The 6,659-nt window shown below is 42.2% G+C and overlaps 1 non-coding gene across 1 annotated transcript; it reads left to right on the forward strand.

The window, feature by feature from the left end:
• Window positions 1-5,821: 5,821 nt before the first annotated feature.
• On the forward strand, window positions 5,822-5,928 carry LOC111880858 (small nucleolar RNA R71). Its single transcript, XR_002846598.2, has one exon. It is a non-coding gene; the product is annotated as a small nucleolar RNA R71 (small nucleolar RNA).
• Window positions 5,929-6,659: the final 731 nt, after the last annotated feature.

A 6,659-nucleotide genomic window follows, 5' to 3' on the forward strand; every position in this document is an offset into this window, starting at 1 on the left:
AAAATAACAATTTAAACTCATAAGTATCTTTATTCTAAACATATTATCAATTTATTAATAAAAATGTACTTAAATACTGCCTAAAAATAAGTGTAAATATGGCAATATCAAAATACCCCACACTTAGGTTTTGCTTGCCCTCAAGCAAATTTCAACTTAATTCTTAATTACTAAAACTACACAGAACAATCCGACTCTAGTTCAGCCATTATGCCAAAACCTCAACGCATGCATTTGTGTCTAAAATTCTCCTAAAGTACCCCCCATACTTTAAATACTCACAATCTTCATAAACACTCACCCACTTTTTCCGAACAATGCTCATTTTATGCAACCCTCCGAATCCATCCGCAGAAAACCTCCCAACCTCAAGGTATTTTTAGTTGAGCAACCTAAGCGTACATAAACTAGAATTACAATTTTTCGATACCACTATGGAGCTTTATTTGAATTCTTCATTTCTTTGGCATTTTGATCTTTGATCTTTGAATTCAACACCTTATTTGAATTGATTTCTGGTATCTTCAACTTTTTGAATTTCTTCAGAATTTTGATCCTTTGATCTTTTCTTTATTTGCTCCAAAATTCTTCAAACTTTTCTTGCAATTCTCTTTTTTTTTTTTTTTTACATGTACCTCACTTTTTTCACTCAAATCCTACATGCTTAAGCAGAGGCGCTCAACCTCAACCTTTATTGGTTAATGATAATAATTTTCCTGGATACATTTCAGGTTTAGGCTGCTAAACATATTGCATCCCTCAGACCAAGCGGGGTTATGTTTTTGTTCCATGATTTCACTAAAATAAGGGAAGCCACAAATGCACTATAACGTGTATTGACTCAACTAAACATTTGAACTTTCATCGGATCATCCCGCATAATACTAGCAATTATAGCTCAAATTATTAGTACTAGATTCAATTAATTTCAATTTTCCAAATTTTCTGGCAATTTACTAGCAATTTACTGTTTCTACCCCTACCCCACACTTATTTCATACAATGCCCTCATTGTATGTATAAAACAAATCAAAATTAAAGACAAGGGAGAAAAAGGAACAGACTCCCCTGGGATAGTGGCGTGAGCATCTCCAAAAGCGTGGACAAAGTACAATTGGACTTTCAAAAATCGAAACCCGGTGGAAAACTGGTTGAATACGTAAATAAACCACGAACCGCACTCGAAACTTCAATTCGTCAAAGTGTGTATTTGTAAGGAAAAATGTGGCAATGGTAAACTAGATCTCATCGTGATATGGGCTGACACCGCAAACACCAAAAACTAAACTACCAAAAATTGCAAGAGCGCCACGACGTGGCACAAGGAGTCCACGTCGTGGAAACTGAACCTCAGCAGAAAATGAGTTGTTTGCTGTATTTACTCTAGCAGCTTTGACCAATGACTAACTGGTTTCCGACGCTTCTATGCAAATATATTTCCCAACTATAACCTCTCTCCTAATAGACCCCACACTTATCTTGAATTGTGGTTCCGACTCACGACTCTTAGCTTCTTTGACTAGACAAACACGACTCGAAAGTTAACCTTCTATGCTCCTTAGAATTCCAACGCTAATCTGAAAAAAATGAGATCAACCCAAAAGAAAAATAAAGTAACATAATAGTCTTAATAAAGTTTTACATCACATACTAAAGTTAAAAAAAAAAAAAAAAACTACTCAAAAACAGAACAAATAAAATCAAATCAATCATCATCATGATCTTGTGCTCCACTCGGCCCTGCTCTATCATCTTGTGAACGCCATAGCTCCTCCCATGTCGGAAAATAGGGATATTGTGGTGGCATAGAAGGTGGTCGGGTCACACCCAAATGCGAATAGATACCCTCAGTAAGCTGGGTATGGTAAATAGCATGACCTCGTAGATTATCCAAATATGTTCCCACCCGACTCTGAAAAGGGTCGGTGGGCACTCCTTGCACATACTGCGAAGCAGCACGCTCTCGTTCGACCTCACCTCTAGCCCGCACATTCCGACGCCTCGGCCTAGCTGGTGGCTGCTGTCCCGGTTGCACTTCCTCCTGTTCGTCATCGGTCGGTGGTATAACAAAACGACCCCCGATATTCACCACCGCGCGCATCACACCCAAGACTTGAATGGTCAAGTCTGTGTCCGGGAATCGAGTGAGATTCCTCACAAAGTCAGGGTTCAAAATTTGATATGACCTAGCCAGGCGAGTAACCAAATGCCCCCCAGTAATCGGGCTCCCAGGCCTAGAATTGGCCGCTTTCTTCCCCATAAACCTTGCCAACATATAAGGCAGATCACAACAAACCCCCGGGGTAATAAGTGTCCATAAATAAAATAGATTCTGGATGGGGACCTTATCACCATGATGCTTGTGATTGATTGAAAACGTGATAAGGCGGTGCAAAAATCGGAACACAGGATTCCGTATTTGTGACTCACTCGAGTCACGAGTTTTGTACTCATGGTTAGAAATGCCCCGCCAAAACTGCACATCCAAAGTACCTGGAGTAAAATCCCGCACACATCCAAGCAAGAAAGGAATAAAAAATGGAGATTGCGTCTCCACTTCCGTATAGAGTCCCATACGCCAAGCAAACTCCCGAAGACTACACTCACGATATACACCTCCAAGACGAAACACAAGTGCCCTATTGTAGGTGACATCAAGGGTGCGTTCTTCAAAACAAACGGTAGAAAAAAATTCTACCGACAATTCCCGGAACACAGGTTCTTGAATGGCGAATAGATTCCTCCACCCGTGACAAGTGAACGAAAATTGATCTCCAACATAAGTCTTCGACCAATAACGTTCCAGTTCCACTACCATTCCCACTCTACCCAGCCATCCCCAATCAATAATTGGGGCTATTGCAAACTCCCTATTGTATAACCATCCAAGTCGATTCTCGTAGGTTGTTAGCAACGGTCGGGGAATGTTTTGAGGGAATTGATATAGAGGATGTATGCTTGCTACATCTATCGGGCCCTCTTCCTGCTGGACAGCTCGTCGTGGTCTCATTTCTGCAAACAAGAGCAAAGCAAAGCAGCAAACAAATAACACATTAAAACATATATAAAAGGGCCTGCCAGAAGTCACGACGTGGCCAGGCTGCGCCACGTCGTGGAGCTTGTCGAACCCAGATGCTGAATCGGACATGTTTACGTGCGATTTCCATAAAAATAATTCTTGGGGTTTGTTTCTATGGACTTTTAAATAACATGGAAACTAAAATCGGACACTAGATTCAACCAATTTCGTGAATCATTCAAACCCTAATCACGACAACTTGAAATTGGAAGAAATAATTGCAAAATAATAAATAAAACACGTACCAAATGGAGTAATTAGCAAGATCTTGCAACGAATTTAGAAGTATAATAAGAAATTGGCAGTAGGGTCGTGATGTTCCCGTGAGTGCGGCAGTCTTCCAAGTGGGGGATAAGGGGTTTCTCGGTCAAAGGGTTTTAAGCGATTGGTCCCCCCCTGATTTTTAAAGGCCACGACGTGGCGGGCTTTGCCCACGTCATGGACCTTAAATTTCCTCAGATCGCGAATTATAATTAAGCCCACGACGTGGCTGGCTATGCCCACGTCGTGAGACCTGTCAGATGCCAAATTTTAATAATATTCATCTAATTGACTAATTTCTTTGCAAATATTTCATTATTTAAAGTCCCCTACAACTATTTCTCTGCTTATTACCGGTTTTTAGATGATGAATTGATGTCTTTCCTAATTAAAAAGAAAATAAATAGAAAAAGAAAATTGCAAACCAAACTCGGGTTGCCTCCCGAGAAGCGCTTCTTTTTCTTGGAGTCTTGAGCTGGACTCCGTGCCTTCTACGTTGACTCTTCGGAAGAGTCTACCACCAGGATCTTTTGTTCCTTGAACCGCCGTTTATAAGCTTGAACTCTCCTTTTATACGCCTTCTTTGAATTTTCTTTTTTAGTTTTTCCATCTTCTTCATGCTTTCGTTTTGTGCCCTTTGTGTGTTCCTTGCTCTCCATAGCGTTCCCCTCTTTTTTCACCTCCGGCCTTGTTTCTTTTGAAGTGACTTCCTCTTCATCACTTGTCATTTCCTCGTCCTCTTCGCTCACCCAAGAAGGTGGGTTCTTGTAAGCTATGACTTCAATCAAATACGGAACAGATGCCCTGGGTTTTGTCCTCTTGGCTTGATGAACTACCTTTATCTCTTCTTCCATAAGCTTTTCCAACTCTTCTAGTTCATTCTCCTCATTAATCGTGAACACTTCTTCGTTATCTTCTTGAAAATCATTTCTTATCCCGAAGACTTCTTGTTCATTTTCAACCCTCAAAGTGAGCTTGGACTCGCGGATATCAACCAGGGCACCAGCAGTGTTAAGAAATGGCCGACCAAGGATTATCGGAACATCCGTGTCTTCTTTCATATCCAAGACTACAAAATCTATTGGAAAAACAAATTTTCCGATTTTCACCAAAATATCCTCCACTATGCCTCGGGGTTGTGTCACTGAACGGTTCACCATGTGAATCTTCATCTTTGTAGCCTTCATCTTCTGAATCTCCAATTTTTGATAAAATGAAAAAGGCATTAGATTAATGCTAGCCCCGGAATCGGCTAAAGCATTAACCTTTATTTTATTCCCAAACTCGCATGGAAGAGTGAGGCGTCCAGGATCCCCCATCTTTTCTGGTGTTTCTCCCAACACAACTTTTGAAATTTGCTCACTTAGAATCACTGTAGACTGTTTCTTTAATTGCCTTCGCGTATCTATCAAGTCTTGCAGTAATTTCTGGTTCTCGGAAGCTTTGGATAAGGAGTCAACAAAGGGAGTATTAATTGGAATCCCTTTCACATGCTTCACAAACTCTAAATGTTCCTTCTCCAGTTGACTAAGTGCTGCACGGGTGGGGAATGGCATAGGTGGATGATAATCTGGAATAGGCTCCAAAGATTTTTGCTCAGACTTGCGCCACGTCGTGGCCAGAGGCGTGCCACGTCGTGGCGAGCCTGGTTCAGCATTCTTTCCATTTTCGATCCTTGATTTCTTGGGCTGCTGCGGTTGTTCTTCCAACGCCTCTAGGAACTCGGATATTGTATCTTCTTCAGTATCGATGGCCATTACGTAAGAATGGGCTTTTACTTCGGGATTCTTCGGGGACAATTTTTCATGGACTAAAGTGGCTAGTTGACCAAGTTGTACTTCAAGGTTGTGGATGGAGGCTTGCTGGTTCTTCATCAAGGTTTGTTGTTCCATGATAGCGGAATCCATGGCATCATGTCTCTTTTCCGAAGCCTCCATAAACTTCATCAAAATGGTCTCTAGGTCGGGTTTCTTCTCGATTGGTGGCTGCTCCTTTTGGTAAAAGCCTCGACCTGTCTGCCTATACTTCTCTTCTTTTTGCTTTTTATACTCTTCATAGGGCAGCCACTCCTTCTTTGGTTTCCTCCAGTCGTCATCAAACTTATCCCCACTAGAGTAGCACACTTGAGCTTTTCTGTTCCCAGACTCATCCATATTGCAGTCCTTGGTCAAGTGTGGACCACTGCATCGCTCGCACCCCACTCTTAGGGCATGTATCGACTGGTCCATTTGTGTTATCCGGCGATCCATGTTATTTAGCATGGCCATGACAGCTGCAATTTCTTCAGTTTGGGTCCCTCCACCGCCTTTACTTCCGTCTTGCCTCGGGTTATGGTACTCGCGAGAGTGTTTCGCGAATTCTTCGATGAGCTCCTTGACCTCCCTTGGATTTTTCTTTGTCAACGGTCCTTGAGAATCAAGGAGTTGTCTTGTCATTACATTGACCCCATCATAAAAAATTGACATCTCTTGCTGCACATTTAGGTCATGTTGAGGGCAATTTCTGAGTAGGCCCTTGTACCGCTCCCATGCTTCGTATAGTGACTCCCCCGTTTGTTGCTCAAAGTTGGCTATCGCCTTCTTGAGTTTGGCTATCTTGGATGGCGGGCAGAACTGGTCCAGGAATTGCTCACGCATTTGAGCCCAAGTGGTGATTGTACCTGGTGGGAGTGCTTTTAACCACTCCTTAGCAGCTCCTTTGAAAGTGATAGGAAGCATCCTAAGCAAGACTGTATTTCTTGTGACATTTGGGACATTGAAGTAATCAGCAATGTCGTTGACTTCGTCCAGATGCTTAAAAGCATCCTCATGATCCTTCCCGAAAAATGGGATGTCCTTCAGTGCTGTCAATATGTATCCCTTTAGTTCGAATGTGGCAGTGGCAGGAATTGCGGGTTGGACTAACCCAGGACCCATGTCATCTCGGATCCGCTTTTTGTATGCTCCCATGGACATTTCTTCAATCGCTGCCATCTCGTTCCTTGGCTCGTTCTCGGGTTCACTTGTGTGTTCTTCAAATTCTGGCTCGGTATCGCTTTCGGACTCGGTTTGCACGGGTGTGTGTTCCAAATGCTCAAAATTGCTCTTGTGCTTCGCTGATGAGCTGGACTCTCCTGTCTTCTTTCCCGACTTCCTAGAAAAGGCTGACTTCAATTCTTGCAAGGGTGTCTTTTTCTTGTGAAGTGCAGATTCGGGGTCTTCCAGTGGTGGCACCAAGTGTGTGTTTGAGCTTCTGGTCATGAACTCCTGCAACTTGCTAAACTAAAACGTAAAACTGAACTAAAATAAGAAAAACTAACTACCAAATAAAAAAAATTTAA

Source organism: Lactuca sativa, chromosome 6, assembly GCF_002870075.4.
Source record: "Lactuca sativa cultivar Salinas chromosome 6, Lsat_Salinas_v11, whole genome shotgun sequence".
NCBI classification, from domain to species: domain Eukaryota; kingdom Viridiplantae; phylum Streptophyta; class Magnoliopsida; order Asterales; family Asteraceae; genus Lactuca; species Lactuca sativa.